Source organism: Panthera leo, chromosome D2 (assembly GCF_018350215.1).
Source record: "Panthera leo isolate Ple1 chromosome D2, P.leo_Ple1_pat1.1, whole genome shotgun sequence".
In the NCBI taxonomy this organism is placed as follows: Eukaryota; Metazoa; Chordata; class Mammalia; order Carnivora; family Felidae; genus Panthera; species Panthera leo.
This window is the reverse complement of record NC_056689.1, coordinates 87,322,146-87,344,586: the sequence shown is the minus strand read 5'-3', so window position 1 is coordinate 87,344,586 and position 22,441 is coordinate 87,322,146. Positions and strand designations below refer to the sequence as shown.

General features: G+C 43.0%; 1 long non-coding RNA gene across 1 annotated transcript; it reads right to left on the bottom strand.

Annotated features, from left to right (window-relative positions):
- Positions 1–1,062: 1,062 nt before the first annotated feature.
- LOC122202368 lies at positions 1,063–18,441 on the bottom strand. Its single transcript, XR_006194616.1, has 3 exons — positions 18,342–18,441; positions 1,792–1,945; positions 1,063–1,098 (listed from the first exon to the last, which is right to left on the bottom strand). It is a non-coding gene; the product is annotated as an uncharacterized LOC122202368 (long non-coding RNA).
- Between the last annotated feature and the right edge of the window lie 4,000 nt (positions 18,442–22,441).

The window sequence follows — 22,441 nt, the reverse complement described above, 5'->3', positions numbered from 1 at the left end:
TGAAACACGGGAAAAGCCCAGAAAATGCAAGGGCCTGTGCTGCTCAGCAACCAGCTTGCCCAGGGAAGCCACCCAGCGCCCCCTCCTCAGCACTCAGTACAACAAGGCAGCTTCTCTCTGGCGACTCAGCAGATGCCAAGTTGCTGCAAATCTCCCAAGGTCTCCCCTGGGTCGGGCAGCAGAACCCGCTGGAAAAGCAGTTCTGCTCTCTGTCCTGAGGCAGCAGCGGCAGAGGCCCTGCGTCCTCTGGGAGCAACAGAAGCCCTTCCTGCTCTCAGGTGTCCTGGGTCAGAAAAGCCGATGGTGCGCCCTCTGCTGGCCATCACTGCCCGGCAGAGGAACCCGCCCCTCCGGGTCTGTGGTGCTCGAGCTCTCTCTGCTGGCCACCATGGGAATTCCTTCAATGTTGAAGGTCCTGGTTGCTCAGCTGAGAGACCGAAGGTGCTCTGGGCAACTAAGCCTGTTCTCCACATTGGGAAGGGTTTTAGTGACAGGGCCTGGGACACAAAGAAATCTTTTCCTTCTCCCTTCTTGTGAGTGAAGAATGAAACCGGATTTATTAACGTAATGACATAATTTGTAATGTTTTAAGCAATGTTCACAGAAAAATAGACTGCCAATTTACACATGCTGAACAAGAGGTAATTGTGTTTACCACCAAAATACTTAGGTTAAAGAATGGACACCTTTGAGAGAGAGATACCGGCGTCCAGCTATGGAATGAATGGGTCCTAGGGATACAAGGGACAGCCAATGGAATGGAGTCAATCCTGTAGTAATACTGTTGCATGCTTTCACATGATAGCTACACTTGTGCTGAAGTACAACATAATTTATAGACATATGGAATGACTGCAATGCATGCCTAAAACTAATACAACAAATGTGTGAACAATATTTCAATTAAAAATAGACATCCTTGGGGCGCCTAGGTGGCTCAGTCGGTTGAGCGTCCGACTTCAGCTCAGGTCACGATCTCATGGTCCGTGAGTTCAAGCCCCGCGTTGGGCTCTGGACTGATGGCTCAGAGCCTGGAGCCTGCTTCCGATTCTGTCTCCCTCTCTCTCTGCCCCTCCTCTGTTCATGCTCTGTCACTCTCTGTCTCAAAAATAAATAAATGTTAAAAAAAATTTTTTTTAATTAGACATCCTTTACACTATCTTTAATTTCTCCTTCTTTGCCAATAAACTATCATTCCTGGGGCGTGTGGGTGGCTTAGTCGGTTAAGCGTTCGACTTCGACTCAAGTCATGATCTTGCAGTCCATGAGTTTGAGCCCCATGTCAGGCTGTCCTGAGAGCTCAGAGCCTGGAGCCTGCCTCAGATTCGGTGTCTCCCACTCTCTCCCCCCTCCCCAGCTCGGGCTCTCTCAAAAAAAGAAAAAAAGAAACATTAAAAATGAAAAATCATTCCTCATTTAGAATCTGTGAAATTCCATTTATACCAGATTCTCTAACATGACCATCTTGATGTGGAGAGCTTATCTGAAAAGTCACTAATAATATCTTTGATGGCACATATGTGACAAGGTCAGAATGCAACTTACAGGGAGCTACACATCTGTTGTGAATTTACAGTGTGTATCCTTGGCTAATATTTCCAACGAAATGTGCTTTAGGGATAAGGATGGGTGAAATAATGTCCATCAATCATATAGGTCAATTTCCTATAGGACCATTATGGCTTCAATTACTAATTACCATCTCTTCAGAATTAAAAGAAAGCTGCGACAAGAAAATGTCTTTGAATTTGATGTAAGAGAAGACTATGGTGTTTTAAAGGGTTCACCTACCTTCTGGAATCCTCAGATTGGTTGTGGACAGGAGGATGACAACCCACAATTTGGATGCACACCGCTAGTCCCAGAGGGAGGATATGGACCTTATTGTCAAATATTTTTTTATCAATATCAGCAGTCCACCTCTGCCAGGTCCAGACTGCAGCACCTGGGGGCAACACAATGCCTGATGCCTGGGTTCAGAACATGAGGAAGGCCAGCTGGTGGGGGGAGGGGGGGAAATCCAACAGGGCCTGGGGCAGTGAGGAAGATGGCCCCAGGACACCTCCCCACAGGGTAGGCTCTGGAGTTTACCTGCCAAAGAGGAGCACACTCTCCCTCAAGACATCCCTCCCCATGACAGAACATGAGGCTGAGCCTCACAATTCCAGAAGAAATGAGGGATACCCATCTTTTCAATTGCAATGGCCTCTGCAGAGCTTGGAGCCAGGGATGTTGGAGTCTTGGGGTCATGGAACTCTGTTGCCCATGATACAAGCCCTTTCTGCCCCAGCACTCAGAGCCACCTCATACATCCCCTCTCCCCTGGTGCATCTAACCCCATCCACATACCTGGACCAGGTCTCTACTTTCCTCCTTGTACTTCCTCTTTGTCTCTGTTTCTCTCTAACCACATCTCTTTTCTTCCTTTCACTCTCTAGGGAGTGGTGTAACATACAGTGCTAAGCTTGATTCTTATACATGTGAATATCCAATTTTCCCAGCACCAGTTATTCAAGAGACTACTCTTCTCCACTGTGTATTCTCGACTCCCTTGTCAAATACGAGGTGACTGTGCATGCATGGGTTTAGTTTGGGCTCTCAATTTCTGTTCCATTGTCTTATGTGTGTGCTTATGCCAGTGACATAACTGATTTCTTTGTGTTAGAATGAAGCCTGAAATCAAGAAGTGTGATGCCTCCTGTTTTGTTCTTTCTTGCGTTGGCTACTTGGGATCTTTTTGTGGTTCCAAATACATTTTAGGATATGATTTTCTAATTGCATAAAAATTGCATCGGAGTCTTGATAGAGATTGCACTGAATCTCTAGATGGCTTTGGATAATATGGACATTGTATCTATATTAATTCCTCCAAAAGTTGGACATGGGATGGCTTTTCACTGACTTGTGTGTTCTCCTGTTTCTTTCACCCAAATTGAATTTCTTCCATTCCTGCACACAGGTTTTATAATATTCTGTAGAGAGATCTTTCACTTCCTTGGCTAAATTTATTCCTATAAATTTTATTGTTTTTGATGCTATTGTAAATGGGATTGTTTTCTTTACTTCTTCTCAGATAATTGGGTTAGTATATAGGAATGCTACAGAATTTGATATGGTGACTTTCTATTTCAGAACTTTACTGCATTTCTTGATTAGATATTAACAGGTTCTATTACATTAAACTTTTTATTTCAGTCCTTTACATTATTTTTAAAAAACATGGTATTTGGGAATAGCTGACATACTATGTTACATTAGTTTCAGATGAACAACAGAGTGATTGGACAAATGTATACATTCTGCTATGCTAACACAGGTGTAGCTATCATCTGTCACCATGCATCACTACTCCAGTACCATTCTCTATGTCCCCTATGCTATATCTTCTATCTGTGATTTATTCATTTCATAACCAGAAGCCTGCATCACCCAATCCCCTTCACATATCTAGGGCATCCTTGTCTTGTGCCCGATTTTAGTGGAAAATCTTTCACAATTTCACTATTGAGTATGATATTAGCTGTGGGCTTCACATACATGGCCTTTCTTATGTTGAGATGCTCCTGCTACACTGAATTTTAAAGAGTTTTTTAGCACAAATGGATACCGAATTTTCTCAGAACTTTTTTTCTGTGTCTATTGACATCATCACACGAGTTTACCTTTTATTTTTTTAAATGTTATTTATTTATTTTAGTTTAAATTTATTTATGTATTTCTTTAGTGTTTATTTTTTCAAGTTTTTATTTAAATTCCAGTTGGTTAACATACAGTGTAATGTTAGTTTCAGGTATAGAATGTAGTCATCCATCACTTACATACAACACTCAGTGATCCTCACTACTAGCGCCCTCCTTAGCCCATCATCCATTTAACCCATCCCCCTGCCCACCTCCCTTCTAGTAACCCTCCGTTTGCTATTTATAGTTAAGAGTCTTGTTTCTGGTTGATTTTTCTTTCATTCAATCATGTGAGGGGTCACATTTATTAATTTGCATTTCTGAAACATCGTTCCTTTACAGGGAAAAAACCCTTCATCACGGTCAGTGATCCCTTTAATGAGCTGCTGAATTTGGTTTGCCTGTACATTATTGGGAATTATTCATCTAATTCCACCACGGAGATACTGGCCTATAGATTTCTGTTCAGGTAGTATCCTTTTCTGGCTTCCTACCAGGGTAATTCCAGTCTGATGAAATGAGTTTGGTGGTGTTCATTCCTTTTGAATCAGTGAGATGACTGCTATTAGTTCTTCTACAAACGTTTGGTCAACTTCACCAGTGAATCCACCTGTCCTGGGCTTTTCTTCCCTGGGAGAACTTCGATTACTGATTCAATTTACTTGCATTGGTTATCTTCTTGTATTGATACAGTCTTCCTTTAATGGGTCTGTGCAAACCTTCTATTTCTTCCTGGTACAGTCTTGGTAGGTTGTGTGTTTCTAAGAACCTATCCATTTCTTCTAGGCAGGCAGTTTGCTGGCATCTAATTTGGCCATAGTCGCCTCTTTGTCTCCTTTATGTTTCTTTGGTATAAGGCGTAATGTCTTCTCTTTTATTTATAATTCTTTTGAATTGGGTCTTCTCTTTGTCTTATCATAGTTTATGTATAGTCTTGACAATTTGGTTTCACTCTTCTGAAAACCCACTGTTGGTCTTCTTCATATTTTCTAGTGACTTCATGGTCTCAGTTTCATTGGTTTGCACTCTCATATGGATTACTTTCTCCCTTTTGAGAACATTGGACATAGATTGTTGTTTTTTTCTAGTTCTTTGAAGTCAAAGGTAGGTTGTTCATTTGAGTCCCAAATCTATCCTCCACGCATGCAAATCCAGTGGCTCATCAGAGAGCCTTCAATAGTTCTTTTCTGTCCTACTTCTCATTCTCAGAACTCTGAGAAATAGAACCAGAAAATTTATTTGAAGACACAATAGATGAAAACTTCCCTAATGCGGGGAAGGAAACAGATCCACAAGCAGGAAGCACAAAGAACCCCCAATATATTCAACAGAAGCAGATCCACACCAAGCCATATAGTAATTAAAACACAAAATGTCATGATAAAGAAAAATTTTCACAGCAGGAAAACAAAAGATGACATTTACCTACAAGGGAAACCCCATAAGGTTATCACTGGATGTTTTTCAGAAGAAACTTTGAAACCGTAAGTGACCAGCATGGTATGGTAAAGGTGCTGAATGGAAAACATCTGCAGCCAAAGACAGTCTATCCAGCAAACTTCATTCAAATGGGAGGAGAGATCAAGAGGTTCCCAAATAAATACTAAGAGAGTTCACAACCAACAAACCACCCCTGCAAGAAATGTTAAAGGGGACTCTTTAAGTGGAAAAGAAACACCTAAAGTGACAATATTAAAGTGAGAAACGCAAAAGCCATAAAAATGAGTATATCTGTAAAACATCAGTCAAGGTATTCACGATATGAAAGGTTTTGAAATAGGAACACTACATAGTACAACACGGGGAGGAGAGGAGTAAAGAACTGGTTCAAACTTAAACAACTATAAACTTAATATAGACTTCTATATGCAGAAGTGGTTAGGTACAAACCTAATAATAACCGCAACCAAACACTATTAATACATATGCAGAGTATAAAGACAAGCAATTTCAACTGTGAAATTGTGAAGAAACCCAGCAAACCAAAAAAAGAGAGAGAAGAAAGGATCAGAAAGATTCAGAAACAACCAACATCAAGTAATAATAGGACAAATACATGTCTATCAATTACTTTGAATGGTAACAGAATAAATGCTCAAATCAAGGCACTGGGTGACAGATAGGGGTAACTGGATGGCTCAATCGCTTGAGATTTCGACTTGATTTCAGCTCAGGCTATGATCCCAGGATCATGCGATTGAGCCCCAATTGGGCTCTTCACTGAGCATGGAACTTGGTGAGGATTCATTCTCATTTTCATTCTCTCTCTCCCTCTCTCTCTCTTTGTCTCTCTCTTCCCCCATTCCCCCCACCCCGCCCTACCATGCCTGTGCTCTCTCTCTTCATAATAAAAAGCACTGGGTGATAGAATGAATACAATATAGGACCCATCTATTTTCTACCTACAAAAGACTAGGAACACTACATAGCTACAACACGGAGAGGAGAGGAGTAAAGAACTATCAACTTAATATAGACTTCTATATGCAGAAGTGGTTAGGTACAAACCTAATAATAACCGATGCCAATATGGATATCGTCTACAAGGATATGGTCACGAAGATGCAGCAGGAGATCACTGTTCAGCAAATAATGTCTCAGATTGCTAATGTGAAAAAAAGATATGGTTATTTTGGAGAAGAGTGAATTTTCAGCCCTCAGAGCAGAAAATGAGAAAATAAACCTCGAACTACATCGGTTAAAACAACAAGTAATGGATGAAATGGTCAAAGTCCGGACAGATACCAAACTAGAGTTCAATCTAGAAAAGAGCAGAGTGAAGGAACTGTATTCGTTGAATGAAAGGAGGCTGCTGGAAATGAGGACAGAAATGGTGGCATTGCATGCCCAGCAAGATCAGTTATAGACTAGTTATAGAACTAAAGTATCAAAAAGAAAACTGCAGTAGCCATACCTATATCAGAAAAAATAGATTTAAAAATAAAACTGTAACAAGAGACAAAGAAGGACACTATACTAATAAAAGGCACAATCCAACAAAAAGATAGAACAATTATAAACACATATGCGTTCAACCTGAGAGCATCCAAAGACACAAAACAGTCCAAAACTAAAGTAAAGAATTGATAGTCATACAATCATAGTAGGACACTTTAACACCCCAATGACATCAATGGAGAGATCATTCCATCAGAAAATCAACAAGAAAGTAGTGACTTTGAATGATAGAGTAGACCAGATGGGCTTAACCGATATATTTTAGACATCCCATCCTAAAACAGCATAATACACATTATTTTCACGTGCACATGGAACATTCCCCACACTCGATAAAATATTAGGTCAGAAAACAAGCCAAAACAAAATCAAACTGATCAACGTCATACCGTGTGTCTTTTCAGACCACAATGCTATGAAAGTAGAAGACTACAACATGAAAAGAAAAATCTGGAAAAGGCACAAAAACATGGAAGTTAAATAACATGCTACCAAACAATCAATGGCTCAACCAAGAAATCAAAGAAAAAATCCAACATAACATGGAAACAAATGAAAATAACAACACAACAATACAAATTTCTGTAAAGCAGGAAAACTGGTTCTAACAGGGAAGTTTACAGCAATACCGGTCTGCCTCAAGAAAAAAAAAAAAAACCTGAAGTAAACCCCAATCCATAACCTTATAACTATAAAAGCCAGACAAAAGACAACAAACAAAACCCTTAAACAGCAGAATGAAGAAAATAATTAAAATCAGAGGAGAAATAAATGATATAAAGATTAAAACTATGCACGCCTTGGACCAAAAACGGATGAGGCAGTATGTAAAATCCTACCATACCGAGAGAGGGCAGGGTGAAGGTATGAAACACTCCAGAGCCAGCTGTAATGGGGCCAGGCAAGAAGAACCTCCAGTGCAGAGACACAGGGGCAATAAAATAAAGGCAATCCCTCCCACACAGATGGAGAGTGGTGTCCACGCATGAACATCCTCCCGCTCCAAGTGGGAGTGCAACATAACCTACTTCTTGCCCTAGCCCTAACCTTAACATTAACCCAAATCCCAAAAACTAAACCTAACAGCTAACTCTAACCATTCCCTAGTACTAAACCCTGCAACTATCCATACGTCTAAACCCAACCCTAACCCTACCGAACCATAAAAGTAAACGTAACAGGAACTAACCTTGACCCTAACCCTCTAACCCTCTAACCCTAACCCTATAACTCTAACCCTAAAACTCTAACCCTAATGTTCTAACTCTACACGCTAAACCTAAAATAATAAAACCTAAAACTAACCCTAACCCTAACAATAAAACTCTAACACTAACCCTAACACTAACCCCTAATCCAATCCCCTAACCCGTAATGCTAACCAAAGTCCTAGACCTAGACCTCACCTAATCACTAACCCTAACGCAAACCCTAACACTAATGCTAACACCTAACCCTAATCCTACAATCTAACCAGATTTTAAACACAACTTCACAGTTCTAAACACAACTTTAAACACAACCCTCACACTACACTTAACCCTATCTTTCTAACCACATATACAGCAGACACACAGTCAGGGATGTACCCTCACTACAGCCCTCCATGGAACTCACAAAACTGGTGTCGCTTCAGCCCTGGTGACATCCGTGGACCAAAACCTAATTCTAGCTAAGGCTCTCTCTCCATGGGGACCTAATGCCAAAGTCTGACAACACCATGCACCTGGGGTCCAGGAGTGGTGCAGAATCACTAGGCATAGAAATGGAACATCACCATGTTGTTACCAAGGCCCTGCTGCACCTGCCCAAGAAGATTCCTGAGGCCCACCCTACCAATGTCCCATACAGTTGTCTGATCTTCGAACACAAAGACTAATGCTGATCAGCACCCTCCTTATGCCCTCAACTCAACCCTTCAGGGAGACAACTGCACTGCTGTGGGTTCAGCGTGTGGAGCCCTCTGGGACCGAACCCTAAACTTAAACCTAAACCAAACCAGAACCCTCAACCGAAACCTAAACCTATCTCGAGCCCAAACCCTACACTTGACCCGAACCATCACATTACCCTCACTTCAGCCCTCGAGGGAGATCACGAGACTGGAGTCTCTTCGGCCCTGGCGACGTCCCTGGACAAAACCCTAACCCTAGCTAAGGCTCTCTCCCTATGGGGAACAATACAAAAATCTGACAACACCACACGCCTGTGGTCCAGAACTGGTGCAGGATCACTCGTCATAAAACCTGAAACATCACCATGTCATTACAAAGGCCTGGCTGGAGCTGCCGGAGAAGATTCCTGAGGCCTATTCAACCAGTGGCCCATAAAGTTCTGTGGCCTTGTAAACCAAATACTAATCCTGACCAGCACCTTCCCTTGTGCACTAAACTCAGCCATTCGGGGAGAGAACTGCACTGCTGTGGGTTCAGCGCCTGGAGCCTCGTAGGCCCTAACCCTAAACCTAACCCTACCCTGAACCGGCACCCTCCACTGAAACCTAAGCCGGCCTCGAACCCTAACCCTCCACTTGAGCCGCCCCGTCACATGGGCCCTCACTTCAGCCCTCAAGGGAGATCACGAGACCAGAGTCGCTTCGGCCCTGGCGACATCCCTGGACTGAACACTAACACTAGCTAACTCTCTCTCCCCATGGCGACCCAATACCAAAGTCTGACAACACCAGGCACATGGGTCTAGAAGCAGCACAGGATCACTCGACATAGAACCTGGAACATCACCATATCGTTTCCAAGGCAGGGCTGCACCTACCTGAGAGGACTCCTGAGACCTAACCGAACAGAGGCCCCTAAAATTGTCCGGCCTTGGACCCAGTACTAATCTGAAACAGCACTCTCCCTTGTGCCCTCCCTTGTGCCCTTTGGGGAGACAACTGCAGTACTGTGGGTTCACACCCGTAGCCTCCTGGGACCTAACCCTAACCCTACCCCTAACCAAAACCCTCAACGAAACCTAACCCTATCTCCAACCCTAACCCTACACTTGACCCGCATCGTCGCATGGGCCTCACTTCAGCCCTCGAAGGAGATCGCTAGACGGGAATCACTTTGGCACTGACTTCGTCCCTGGACAGAAACCTAACCCTAGCTAAGGTTCTCTCCCCATGGGGACCCCAAACCAAAGTATGACAACACCACACGCCTGGAGACCAGACGCAGTGCATATCACTAGACTTAGAACCTGGAAAATCATCATGTCCTTGCAAAAGGCCCGACTACACCTACCCGAAACGATACCTGAGGCCTAACAAACCAGTGGCACATACAGTTGTCTGGTGTTAGAACCCAAAGGCTAATCCTTACTGGCACCCTCCCCTGTGCCCTCAACTCACCATTCGGGGACAGAACTGCACTAATGCGGTTTAGTGCCTGGAGTCTTCTGAAACCTAACCTTGTCACCTGATGGGGACCCAATACCGAAGTCTGAAAACACCATGCACCTGGGGTGCAGAAGTGATGGAGGATCACTCAGCATAAAAACTGGAACATGACCATGTCGTTCCCCAGGCCTGACTGCAGCTGCCCAAGACGATCCTGAGGACTACCTGACCAGACCCCGATACAGTTGTCTGACCGGGGAAGGCGAAGACTAATTCTAACTGGCAGCCTCCCTGGTGCCCTCAACTCGGCCCTTCGGGGAGACAACTGAACTGCTGTGGGTTCAGCTCCTGGAGTCTCCTGGGACCTGACTCTAACCCTATCCCTAACCCTAATCAGAATGCTCAAGCGAAACTTAACCCTATCTTTAACCCTAAACCTACACTTGAGCCGCACCGTTGCACGAGCCCTCACTTCAGCCCTCGAGGGAGATCACGAGACCGGAGTCACTTCAGCCCTGGCGACATCCCTTGACCAAACCCTAGCCCAAGCTAAGGCTCTCTCCCCATGGGGGTCAATCCCAAAGTCTAACAAAACGAGGCACCTGGGGTGCAAAAGCGGTGCAGGCTCACTCTGCATGGATTCGAAGCTCACCATGTCATTTCCCATGCCCGGCCTCAGCTGCCCGACAGGATTCCTGAGGCCTCGCCGAAAAGGGGCCCATCGACTTGTGTGGCCTTGGCAGCCAAAGACTGATCCTGACTGGCACCCTCCCTTGTGCCCTCAACTCAGCCCTTCGGGAGACCACTGTCCTGCTGTGTGTTCAGTGCCTGGAGCCTCCTGGGACCTAACCCTACCCCTAACCCTACCCTGATCCAGAAACCTCCACGAAAACCTAGGCCGGCCTCAAAAACTAATCCTACACTTGAGCCGCACCGTCGCATGTGCCCTCACTTCAGCCCTCGAGGGATATCTCAAGACTGGAGTCGCTTTGGCCCTGGTGACATCCCTGGACTGAAACCTAACCCTAGCTAAGCTTCTCTCCCCATGGGGACAAAATACCAAAGTCTGAAACCCCACGCGCCTTGGGTCCAGAAGCGGTGCACTCTCACTCGGCATGGAACCTGGAAGCTCACCATGTCGTTTCCCAGGTCCGGCTGCAGCTGGCAGAGAGGATTCATGAGGCCTCCCCAACCAGGGGCCCATCGACTTGTGTGGCCTTGGCAGCCAAAGACTGATCCGGAACAGCACCGTCCCTTCTGCCCTCAACTGAGCCCTTCAGGGAGACCACTGCCCTGCTGTAGTTCAGCACCTCGAGCCTCCTGAGACCTAACCCTAAACCTAAACCCACCCTGAACCGGAACCCTCCACCAAAACCTAAGCCGGCCTCGAACGCTAACCCGACACTTGATCCGCCCCGTCGCATTAGCCCTCACTTCAGCCCTCGAGGGAGATCACGAGACTGGAGACGATTTGGCAGTGGCGACGTCCCTTGAACAAACCCTAACCCTAGCTAAGGCTCCCTCCCCATGGGGAGCCAATACCAACGTCTGACAACCCCACGCGCTGGGGTCCAGAAGCGGTGCAGGCTCACTCGGCATGGAACCTGGAAGCTCACCATGTCATTTCCCAGGCCAGGCTCAGCTGCCTGAGAGGATTCCTGAGGCCTCCCCGACCATTGGCCAATAGACTTGTGTGGCCTTCGCAGCCAAAGATGGATCCTGACCGGCACCCTCCCTTGTGCCCACTACTCAGTCCTTCGGGAGGACCACTGCCCTGCTATGAGTTCAGCGCCTGGAGCCTCCTGGGTCCTAAACCTAACCGTAACCCTAACCCCACCCCAAACCGGAACTTTCCACCGAAACCTACGCCAGCCTCTAACCCTAACCCTACAATTGAGCCACCCCGTCGCATAGGCCCTCACTTCAACCCTCGAAGGAGATCACGAGAGTGCAGTCACTTCATCACTGGCGACATCGCTGGACCGAACCCTAACCCTAGCTAAAGCTCTCTCCCAATGGGGACCCAAGACCAAAGTCTCACAACCCCACACGCTTGGGGTCCAGAAGCGGTGCAGGCTCACACAGCATGGAACATGGAAGCTCACCATGTCGTTTGCCAGGCCCAGCTGCAGCTGCCGAGAGGATTCCTGAAGCCTCCTTGACCAGGGGCCCATCGACTTGTGTGGCCTTGGCAGCCAAAGACTGATCCTGACAGGCACCCTCCCTTGTGCCCTCAACTCAGCCCTTCGGGGAGACCACTGCCCTACTGTGGGTTCGGCGCCTGGAGCCGCCTGGGACCTAACCCTAACCCTACCCCTAACCGGAACCCTCCCTGAAACCTAAGCTGGCATCAAACCTAAACCTACACTTAACGCACACCATCGCATGGGTCCTCACTTCAGCGCTCGATGGAAATCACGAGACTGGAGTCACATCAGCCCTGGCAACTTCCTTAAACCTAACACTAATCCTAGCTTAGGTTCTTCCCATAATGACCCAATTCCAAATTCTGTCAAAAGCACAAACACGGGTTCAGGAATTGATGCATAAATACTCAGCATGGAACTTGGAACGTAGAACTTCAACATATCATTTCCAAAGCCCGACTGCAGTGGCACTGTAACCCTAACGCTGACCCTAACCCTAACCCGTGGAAACCAAACTCTAATTCTTGCTGGCACCCTCCTTTGTTTCCTCTACTCTATGCCTAATCCTGACCCTAACCCAATCCCTAATCCTAAACCCAAACCTAACCCAACTGCTATCCCTAACCTTTACCTTAGCCCTAATACTAAACCTAACTCTAACCCCTAACCCCTAACCCTAGCCCCTAACCCTAACCCTTTTCCTAATTCTAACCACTAACCCTAACCCTAACCCTAAGCCTAACCCCTGCCAAAACCTAACCTTGTCCAGATAAGGAGAAAGGAGTATAAATTTTCAATATGTAATAAATGCAGATTTACTCTCAAAATTAAAAACTTCTGCAGGTGCATTGTGTTTAAATTTCTACAGTGTTCTCAATTTCCTTAATCTTACACAACTGTGTGCTTAAATTCTTTTACGTGATTAATATTATTTTTCCTTTTTATTTATTATTTTTTACTTATTTTAATTTTATTTGGCCAACAGTGCAATATTAGTTTCAGGAGTGGAATTCCATGATTCATCACTTCCTTACAACATCCTGTGATCCTCACAAATGCGGTGCTTAATACCCATCACTCGTCCAGTCCTTCTCACACCCACCTCCTTCTGTCAATCCTCAGTTTCTTTTCCATAGCCAAGAGTCTCCTGTGGTTTGTTTCCCTCTATCCTCTTGTTACCCCCTCCCATATATTCATCTGTTTTATTTCTTAAACTACATATATGAGTGAAATTATATGGTATTTGTCTTTCTCTGACTGACCTGTCTCGCTTAGCACAATACAGTGTATCTCCATCCACATCATGCAAATGGAAAGGTTTCATTCCTTTTGATCTCTGAGTAATATTCCATTGTACATATACACATCTTCTTTATCCATTCATCAGTCAATGACATTTGGGTTTTGTATGTTGTTTGGTTATTGGTTATAATGCTGCTATAAACATGGGGGTGTATGTAACCCCTCAAATCTGAATTTTTGTGTCCTTTGGGTAAATACCTAGTAGAGCAATTGCTGGGACATAAGGAAGTTCTATTTTTAACTTTTGGAGGAATATCCATACTGTTCCCCAGAGTGGCTGCACCAGTTTGCATTCCCACCAACAGTTCCTCTTTGGGGGAAAGAGGGATCCCCTTTCTCTACATCCTTGCCAACACCTGTCGTTTCCTGTGTTGTTAATTTCATCCATTCTGACAGGTGTGAGGTGATATCTCATGGTGGTTGTGATTTGTACTTCTTTGATGATGAGTGATGTTGAGCATCTTTTCATGTGTCTGTTAGCCATTGGGTGTCTTCTTTGGAAAAGTGACTATTCCTGTCTTTTGCCCATTTCTTCACCGGATTATTTGTTTTTTGGTGTTGCATTTGGTAAGTTCTCTATAGATTTTGGATGCTAATATCAGATATGTCTTTTGCAAACATATTTTCCCATTCCCTAGGCTGCTTTTTAGTTTTGTTGATTGTTTCCCTCACTGTGCGGGAGCTTCTTATCTTGATGAAGTCCCAATAGTTCATGTTTGCTTTTGTTTCCCTTGCCTTTAGCAACGTGTCTAGTAAGAAGTTGCTGAGGCTGAGGTCAAAGACGTTGCATCCTGTGTTCTCCTCTGGGATTTTGATGGTTTTCGGTCTCACGTTTAGTTCTTTCATCCACTTTGAATTTATTTTTGTGCATGGTGTAATAAAGCGATCCAGGTTCATTCTTCTGCACATTGCTGTCCAGTTTTCCTAACACCACTTGTTGAAGAGATTGTCGTCTGCCCATTGGATATCCTTTCCTGCTCTGACCAAGATTAGTTGACCATAGAGTTGTGCATCCATTTCTGGGTTTTCTATTCTATTCCATTGATCCATGTGTCTGTTTTTTGTTCCAGCACCCTACTGTCTTAATGTCTACCGCTTTGCAAAATAGCTTGAAATCTGGAATTGCGATGCCTCCAGTTCTGTTTTTCTTTCTCAGGATTACTTTGGCTATTCAGGGTATTCCGTAGCTCCATACAAATTTTAGGAAGCTTTGTTCCAGCTCTGCAAAAAATGCTGGTGGTATTTTGATAGGGATTGTATTAAATGTGTAGTTTGCTTTGGGTAGTATAGACATTTTAACAATATATTTTCATCCAATCCATGAGCATGGGATGCTTTTCCATTTCTTTGTGTCCTCTTCAATTTCTTTCATAAATGTTCTATCGTTTTCAGGTACACATCTTTTACTTCCTTGGTTAGGTTTATTCCTTATTATCTTACAGTTTTTGGTGCAATTGTAAATGAAATCAATTCCTTGACTTCTCTTTCTCCTGCTTCGCTATTGGTGCAGAGAAATGCAACGGATTTCTGCATGTCCATTTTATATCCTAATACTTTGTTGAATTCATGTATTACTTCTGGCAATTTTTTTTTTGTGGTCTTTCAGGTTTTACACAGAGTATCACGCCCTCTGCAAATAGTGGAAGTTTGACCTCTTCCTTGCAAACATGGACGCCTTTTATTTTTGTTGTTGTTGTTGTCTCATTAGTGAGGCCAACTCCCAGTACCGTGCTAAATAGTAATGGTGAGAGGGCACATCCTTTTCTTGTTCCTGACCATAATGGAAAGGCTCTCATTTTTCCCCACTGGAAATGATATTAGCTGTGGGTCCTTCCTATATGGCCTTTATGATGTTCAGGTATGTTCCACCTATCCCTACTTTGTTGAGGGTTTTTTATCAAGAAACAATGCTGTATTTTGTCAAATGCTTTTTCTGCATCTACTGACAGGATCATATGGTGCTCATCTTTTCTCTTATTGTGGTGGATAATGTTGATTAAGTTGCTACTATTGAATCAGCCCTGCATCCCAGGAATAAATCCTACTTGATTATGGTGAATAATTGTTTTAACGTACTGTTGAATTCAATCTGATAGTATCTTGTTGAGAATTTTTGCATCCATGTTCATCAGGGAAACTGGCCTGCAATTCTCCTCAAGGTAATGCTAGCTTCATAGAATGAGTTTGGAAGTTTTCCTCCCATTTCTATTTTTTGGAACAGTTTGAGAAGAATAGATACTAACTCTTCTTTAAATGTCTGGTAGAATTCCCCCTGGGAATCCAACTGGCTCTGGACTCATCCGTTTGTTGAGAGATTTTTGATTACTGATCAATTTCTTTGTTGATTATGGGTCTTTTCAAATTTTCTATTTCTTCCTGTTTCATTTTGGGTAGTGTATGTGTTTCTAGGAATTGGTCCATTTCTTCCAGATTGCACAGTTTGTTACCATATAATTTTCATAGTATTCTCTTATAATTGTTTGCACTTCTGTGGTCTTGGTTGTGATCTCTCCTCTTTTATACATGATTTTATCTATTTGGGTCCTTGGTTGTGGTCTCTTTTCTTTCATTCATTTTTTTCAAATCTATGTGGGTCCCCTCTCTCTTCTTTACGATAAGTCTGCATAAGTCTGCATAGGAGCTTAACAATTTTGTTAATTATTTCAAAGAATCAGCTCTTAGTTTCACAGATCCATTTTACAGCTCTTAGTTTCACAGATCCATTTTGTCTGTGTGTGTGTGTGTGTGTGTGTGTGTGTGTGTGTGTGTGTATGTGTGTATTTCTATATCATTTATTCCAGCTCTAATCTTTGTTCCAGCTCCCTTCTTCTGCGGACTTTAGGCTTTGTTTGTTTTGTTGTTGTTGTTGTTGTTGTTGTTGTTGTTACGCTTTATTTCTTGCTCCTTTTCTAGCTCCTTTAGGTGTAAGGTTAAGTTGTGTACTTGGGGCCTGTTTTGCTTCTTGAGGTAGAGCTGTATTGCAATAGATTTCCCTCCTAGGACAGCCCTCACTGCATCCCAAAGGTTTTGGACTGTCATGTTTTCATTTTCATTTGCTTCCATGTACCTTTTTATTTCTTCTTTAATTTTCTGGCTAACCCATTCATTCTTTACTAGGATATTCTTTAAGCTCCATGTATTTGAGGGTTTTCCAAATTTTTTCTTGTGGTTGACCTCAAGTGCCATAGCGTTGTGATCTGAAAATATACACGGTATGATCACAATCTTTTTGTACTTGTTGAGAGCAGATTTGTGACCCGGTATGTGATCTATTCTGGAGAACGTTTCCCGGGCACTCAAAAAGAATTGTATTCTGCTGCTTTAGGATGATATGTTCTCAATATATCTGTTAAGTCCATCTGATTCAGTGTCATTTAGAACTCTTGTTTCCTTGTTGAGTTTCTGTTTAGATGATCTGTCCACTGCTGTATGTGGCATGCTAAAGTCCCCTACTATTATTGCATTATCGTCAATGAGTTTCTTTATGCTTGTTAGTAATTAATTTATATATTTGGGTGCTTTCATATTGGGGAATAAATATTTACAATTGGTACATTTTCTTTTTTTTATTTTTTAAAGTTTATTTATTTATTTTCAGAGAGAGACACAATCTCAAGCAGGCTCTGCACTGTGAGATCATGAGCCAAGCTGAAACCAAGAGTAGGACGCTTGACCAACTGAGCCACCCAGGTGCCCCATCCATCCCCTCACTTTCAATCTGCAGGTGTCTTTAGGTCTCAATGAGTCACTTGTAGGCAGCATAGATGGATCTTGCTTTTCTCATCCATTCTGATACCCTATGCCTTTTGCTTGGAGCATTTAGTCCACTTACATTTAGATTGATTATTAATAGATATGAATTTAATGCAATGTTGTTGCCTGTACAGTTGGTGTTTCTAGTGATATTCTCTGGTCTTTTCTAGTCTTTGTTGCTTTGGTCATTTTTTACCTCCACTCAAAGAGTCCCCATGAAAATCTCTTGCAGGGCTAGTTCAGTGGTCACGAACTCCTTTAGTTTTTCTTTGTCTGGGAAACTCTTTATCTCTCCTTATTTTCATGCTGGATAAAGGATTCTTGGTGCCTATTTTTCCCATTCAGCATGTTGGCTATATCCTGCCACTCTTCTCTGGTCTGCCATGTTTCTGTGGACAGATCTGCTGCAAACCTGATGTCATCCCTTGTAGGTTAAGGACTTTATTCCTTTGCTGCTTTCAGGATTCTTTCCTTGTCTGCACATTTTGGGAATTTGACTATGATATACCGTGGCAATGATTGGCTTTTGTTGAATTTAATGGGAGTTCTCTGCTTCTCGGACTTGGATGTCTATGTCTTTCCGCATATTAGGGACGTTTTCAGATATAATTTGTGCACATAAACCTTTTAGCCCTCTTTCTCTCTTCATTCTGGGACTCCTATGATATGAATATTATTCTGTTTTAATATGCCACTGAGTTCCCCAAGTCAGCCTTCATGGTCCATGACCTTTCTTTCCCTCTTCTTTTCAGCTTCATCATTTTCCATAATTTTATCTTCTGTATCACTGATTTACTACACTGATTTACTGATTTCATCCATCCTTGTTTTTATGGCCTCCATTTGGGATTGCATTTCAGTTATAGCATTTTTAATTTTGGCCTCGCTAGATTTTAGTTATTTTATCTCTGCAGTAAGGGATTCTCTAGTGTCTTCTATGCTTTTTTCAAGCCCAGCTAATATCCTTATAATTGTGGTTTCAAATTCTAGTTCAGGGTGCCTGGGTACCTCAGTTGGTTAAGTGACTCCAGCTCAGCTCATGATCTCACAGTTCATGAGTTTGAGCCCCACATTGGGCTATGCACTGTCAGTGCAGAGCCTTCTTGGGGTTCTCTCTCTCTCCCTGTCTCTCTCTCAGAATAAACATACATACATACATACATCAATTTAGTTCAGACATCTTATTTATATCCGCATTGATTAAATCTCTGGCCATGATTTATTCCTGTTCTTTCTTTAAGGTGAATTCCTCCGTTTTGTCATTTTGGAGAGAAAGAAAAACAAGCAACATTAAACAAAATTAAAATATAAAAATCAAAGAAAATAATTTAAAAAATAAAATAAAGTACCTACAGGAACTTAGATCTTAGGTGTGTTTTGGCCTGCTTGTTACAAGAAGCTTCCATGGGTTGCTTTTCTGGTTTGTAGATGTGTAGCTTTGTTCTCTAAGACTTCTGATGGATTTCTTGGGTGTTTCAAATGATTTTATATTTATCTAGTTATATTCAAGTGATGAGACAAGCTTAGGGTCGCCCTACTCTTCCCACTAAATGGCTGATAGTATGTTATGTATTTGAAGCACAATGAATGTCAACTGAAATATATTACAACATGAATGAAAACTGAAAACATACCAAGTTAAAGAGGCCATACAGAAAAGGCCACCCAGATTTCAGTCCCCTGTGATCTTTCAATCCACTAAGGTTATCAAAATGAGGGAAAGTCTTAAGAAAAGTACAGAAAAAAAGAAACCTGGTCATATTGGAAGAAGACTCTTTCACACTTTTTGAACAGGTGGTGACAGCTGAAGTGGCCTGTGGATTCAATGATACGAGGAAACCATAATGATTTCCTCATTTGGAAATTACGACATAGTTCTCAGGGAGAGTTTTCCTCTTTGGGGGTAAAACATACAAGCTTTTTGTGTGAACTGTCAGAGATAGTAAAACAATGACAGCTGGTGAAGTTGAGTGTCAAGTTATGAGTATTTCCACTGCTACAGCAGTTTTCTAGTACATTTCAAAATAATGCAAACTAAATTATGTCTCAAAACAATGACATCAGTACCACACCAGAAAATAAGGAAAAAACATGAAACTTCATGATAGGGGACAAGGCCTGCCAACATGCCATTCACCCAAAGTGAAATTAAGGACCCTTGTAAGAGGATATGTGTTACTAAAGGCCATAGAGTGAGGCTTACATTAGTGTCCCCTATGTTTTGGTTATTGAGGATGACCTGAGTAGAAACAGTACCATTTTCTAAATTCCCAATGTTACATATCACCCCAGCAGCAGCAACAATGACACACTTTTTACATGACTTCAGGGAAATTGCAGGACACAAAATCAAGATACTGAAATCACTTGTGATTATATATACTTGTAGGGTCCAAAGGCAGATCCCAAGGTGAGTCACTTTGGCATGAAGACTATTTTCACTTAAAAAGCAATCAAGGGGCACCTGGGTGGCTCAGAAGCATCTGACTCTTGATGTCAACTCAGGTCAAAAACTCACAGTTGTGACATCGAGCCCCACATCAGTCTCCATGCTTACTTAGTGTGGAGCCTGCTTAAGATTCTCTCTCTCTCTCTCTCTCTCTCTCTCTCTCTGACTCCTCCTCCTCCTCCTCTCCCCCACTCTCTCTCAAAAATAAGTTAATCAAAACCAAGCAGAATCAGAAAAAGCTCTTTACCTCCCACACAGCTGCCTAAAAGAATTTAGATAGAGGACCTGCTCCAGGAACAGAGTTATTCACCATGATATGAACCAGGTATGGTAGACAGGGAAGAACCTAGCAAGGTCTGTTTGGTTAAAGTCCTCTATGTCTCATTCCGTCTGAGAGGACAGGAAAACATTTTTTACCAAACACTTACTCTTTTTCATCTTCCTGTGAACTGCATTCCTTCCCTTTGAGGTACCTGACCCATACCTCCTTGTCTTTAGCTCAGGATGACATATATGCTTCATTCTGCCCAAGTGACTTCAGAATTCCCATGTCTCTCTGGATTCCCCATATACACAAAATTAAATTTTATCTTCTCTCGTTAATCTGTGTCATATCAATTTGACTGCTAATCCAGTAGAAGGACCTTGAGGGGACAGGACATTCTTAATCCTTACATACTCATGACAAACCTTCACCAAGAAAAATTAAGAAAACTAACAGTTTCCTCCAAAATAATAAAATATCTAGGGAAAAATTTAACAAAGAGGTGAAAATCCTATAGCATCAAAACGATATGATGTTGATAAAGAAATTGAAGAAGAGACCAGTAAATGGAAAGTTATTTCACCTTCGTAGATTGTAAATTTTTTTTTAAATTGTTCATTCAACCTAAAGCAATCTAGATTCAGTGTAATCATGACCAAAATTCTAAAGGCATTTTTCAAAACAAACAAACAAACAAACAAGAAAAAAACAATCCTGAAATGTGTATGAAACCACGGAGGGCCCTGAATAGCCAAACCCATCTTGAGAAAGAACAAAGCTGTACAAAGCTATAGTAAACAAAACAGTCTTGACAGTGTTGAGATGAAACCAGGTACAAGGATCATTGCAGCAGAATATGGTCAATTACACAGAGAGGACAGTCTCCTCAACAAATACTGCTGAGAAAATGAGTCACAAGCAACAGAAGGCAGTATGTTACACCATACACAAAATCTTGTGCCACACACACTAAAATAAACAGAAACTCAGGTTTCCACATCAAGCCTTTCCTCCACCAGCTCCTCCGAAGACCACACTCTTCACCATTCACTACACATAGGAAGCCTCTGCTCCATCTTACTCACTTTTCCCTCCCACAGCTCCACCTCATCCTGAAGCTGAGGACTCAGCACCACCTTCCAGGAGGGTCCTGTCCATGAGGATGCAAAGCCAACTCCACAGGAGGAGGAGTGAGCACGGCTCTTTGGGATAAGCATTGTTCGAGCCTGGGAAAATTAATAATAAGAAACCTCACTGAAATTAAGTCCTAAGGTTTGGAAGGGGGCACTCTTAAGACTCTAGCAACAGGAAAAGAGACACCTTGCAGGTAGATACACTTCACTGTCCCAGCAGGAGGAAAGAAGGCCTCTTCCTCCCCCAGCAACAGCCCAGCCAATGAGACACTCACTGCCCAGCCAATGAGAAGCCACTACTCTTCCAGCGCCCCCCCCCGCCCCCCAGTTTATGCCAACAGACTTTTAGTTTACAACAGCCCCCCTTCCCGACGCCCTGCCTCCTCTATAAAAGAACCTCCTCTCCTTCCTTCCTTCTCAGGACTCACGGGTGCTTTTGCGGTAGTTTGCTTGTCACAGTGGCAATTCTCTACTGTTCCCAAATAAACCTGTCTTTTGCCGGTAAAATAAACGGTAGCTTTATTTTTAAGGTTGACAGGTGTGATTAATTTTAACGAACAGCAGACGCAAAAGGACTTCTGAGGACTGAGTAGAAGTTGTCTTTAGGTAAGGAACATTTACATTTAAAAGGAAAATCGCCATTTGTGCTAGGAAGAGAAGGAGGACTCTAAATTTGTAGAAACTTTTATCAATGGGAAAGACACCGTTACCACCATACCCTCATTTCCCTTGTTTGCTCCTCAAAACAGAGTATCTTTAGCCCATAATAGCAGGTAAGGTGGTGGTAAGCCATTTCAGGGAACTACTCAGTTTCCCTGGGTTTCTTCCATGTATACAGGAGGAATCCGTGTTATTAAACTTCTGTTTCTCCTCCATTTCACTTGTCCCTTATTATGGGGAGGTGTTAACAAAAGTAAATTTAAGTATCTAATTGGCTTTACTAACTGATTCACAAATCACGCAGCACCCCGTGTAGCAAATAGAGGACAGCTCCGCAGAACTAAACAAAGGACAGCTTTTTACAGGCACAGAGAGTGAATAAGACGAAAAACAAGAAACTTATTGACAAATGCAGTGTTGAGACAAGCTCGCTCTCCCGAGGATCTAGGAGTAAATTTCCTACTCTAGACTCCAAGAAATTCCATGCTGCCTAGTTAGAGGTTACATTCCTGTGGTTACACCCCCAGGTGTGCAGCAAGGAATACCAGCAGAGACAAGAATCGAAACCTGGGCCCAACACACGGCAAAGGTGCTCTCCACCTAACCTCCGCAAGCTCGGTCAAGTCGAGGAGGCCCCGCTGGAGGTGTCTGCACATGCGCAGTCACCGACTCCTCAACTGCCAAACGCCAGCGTGGAAGACCGCGTACCCCCACCCGCACCTCCCCTGCTCTGAGTTTGCGGCCCCAGAGACTT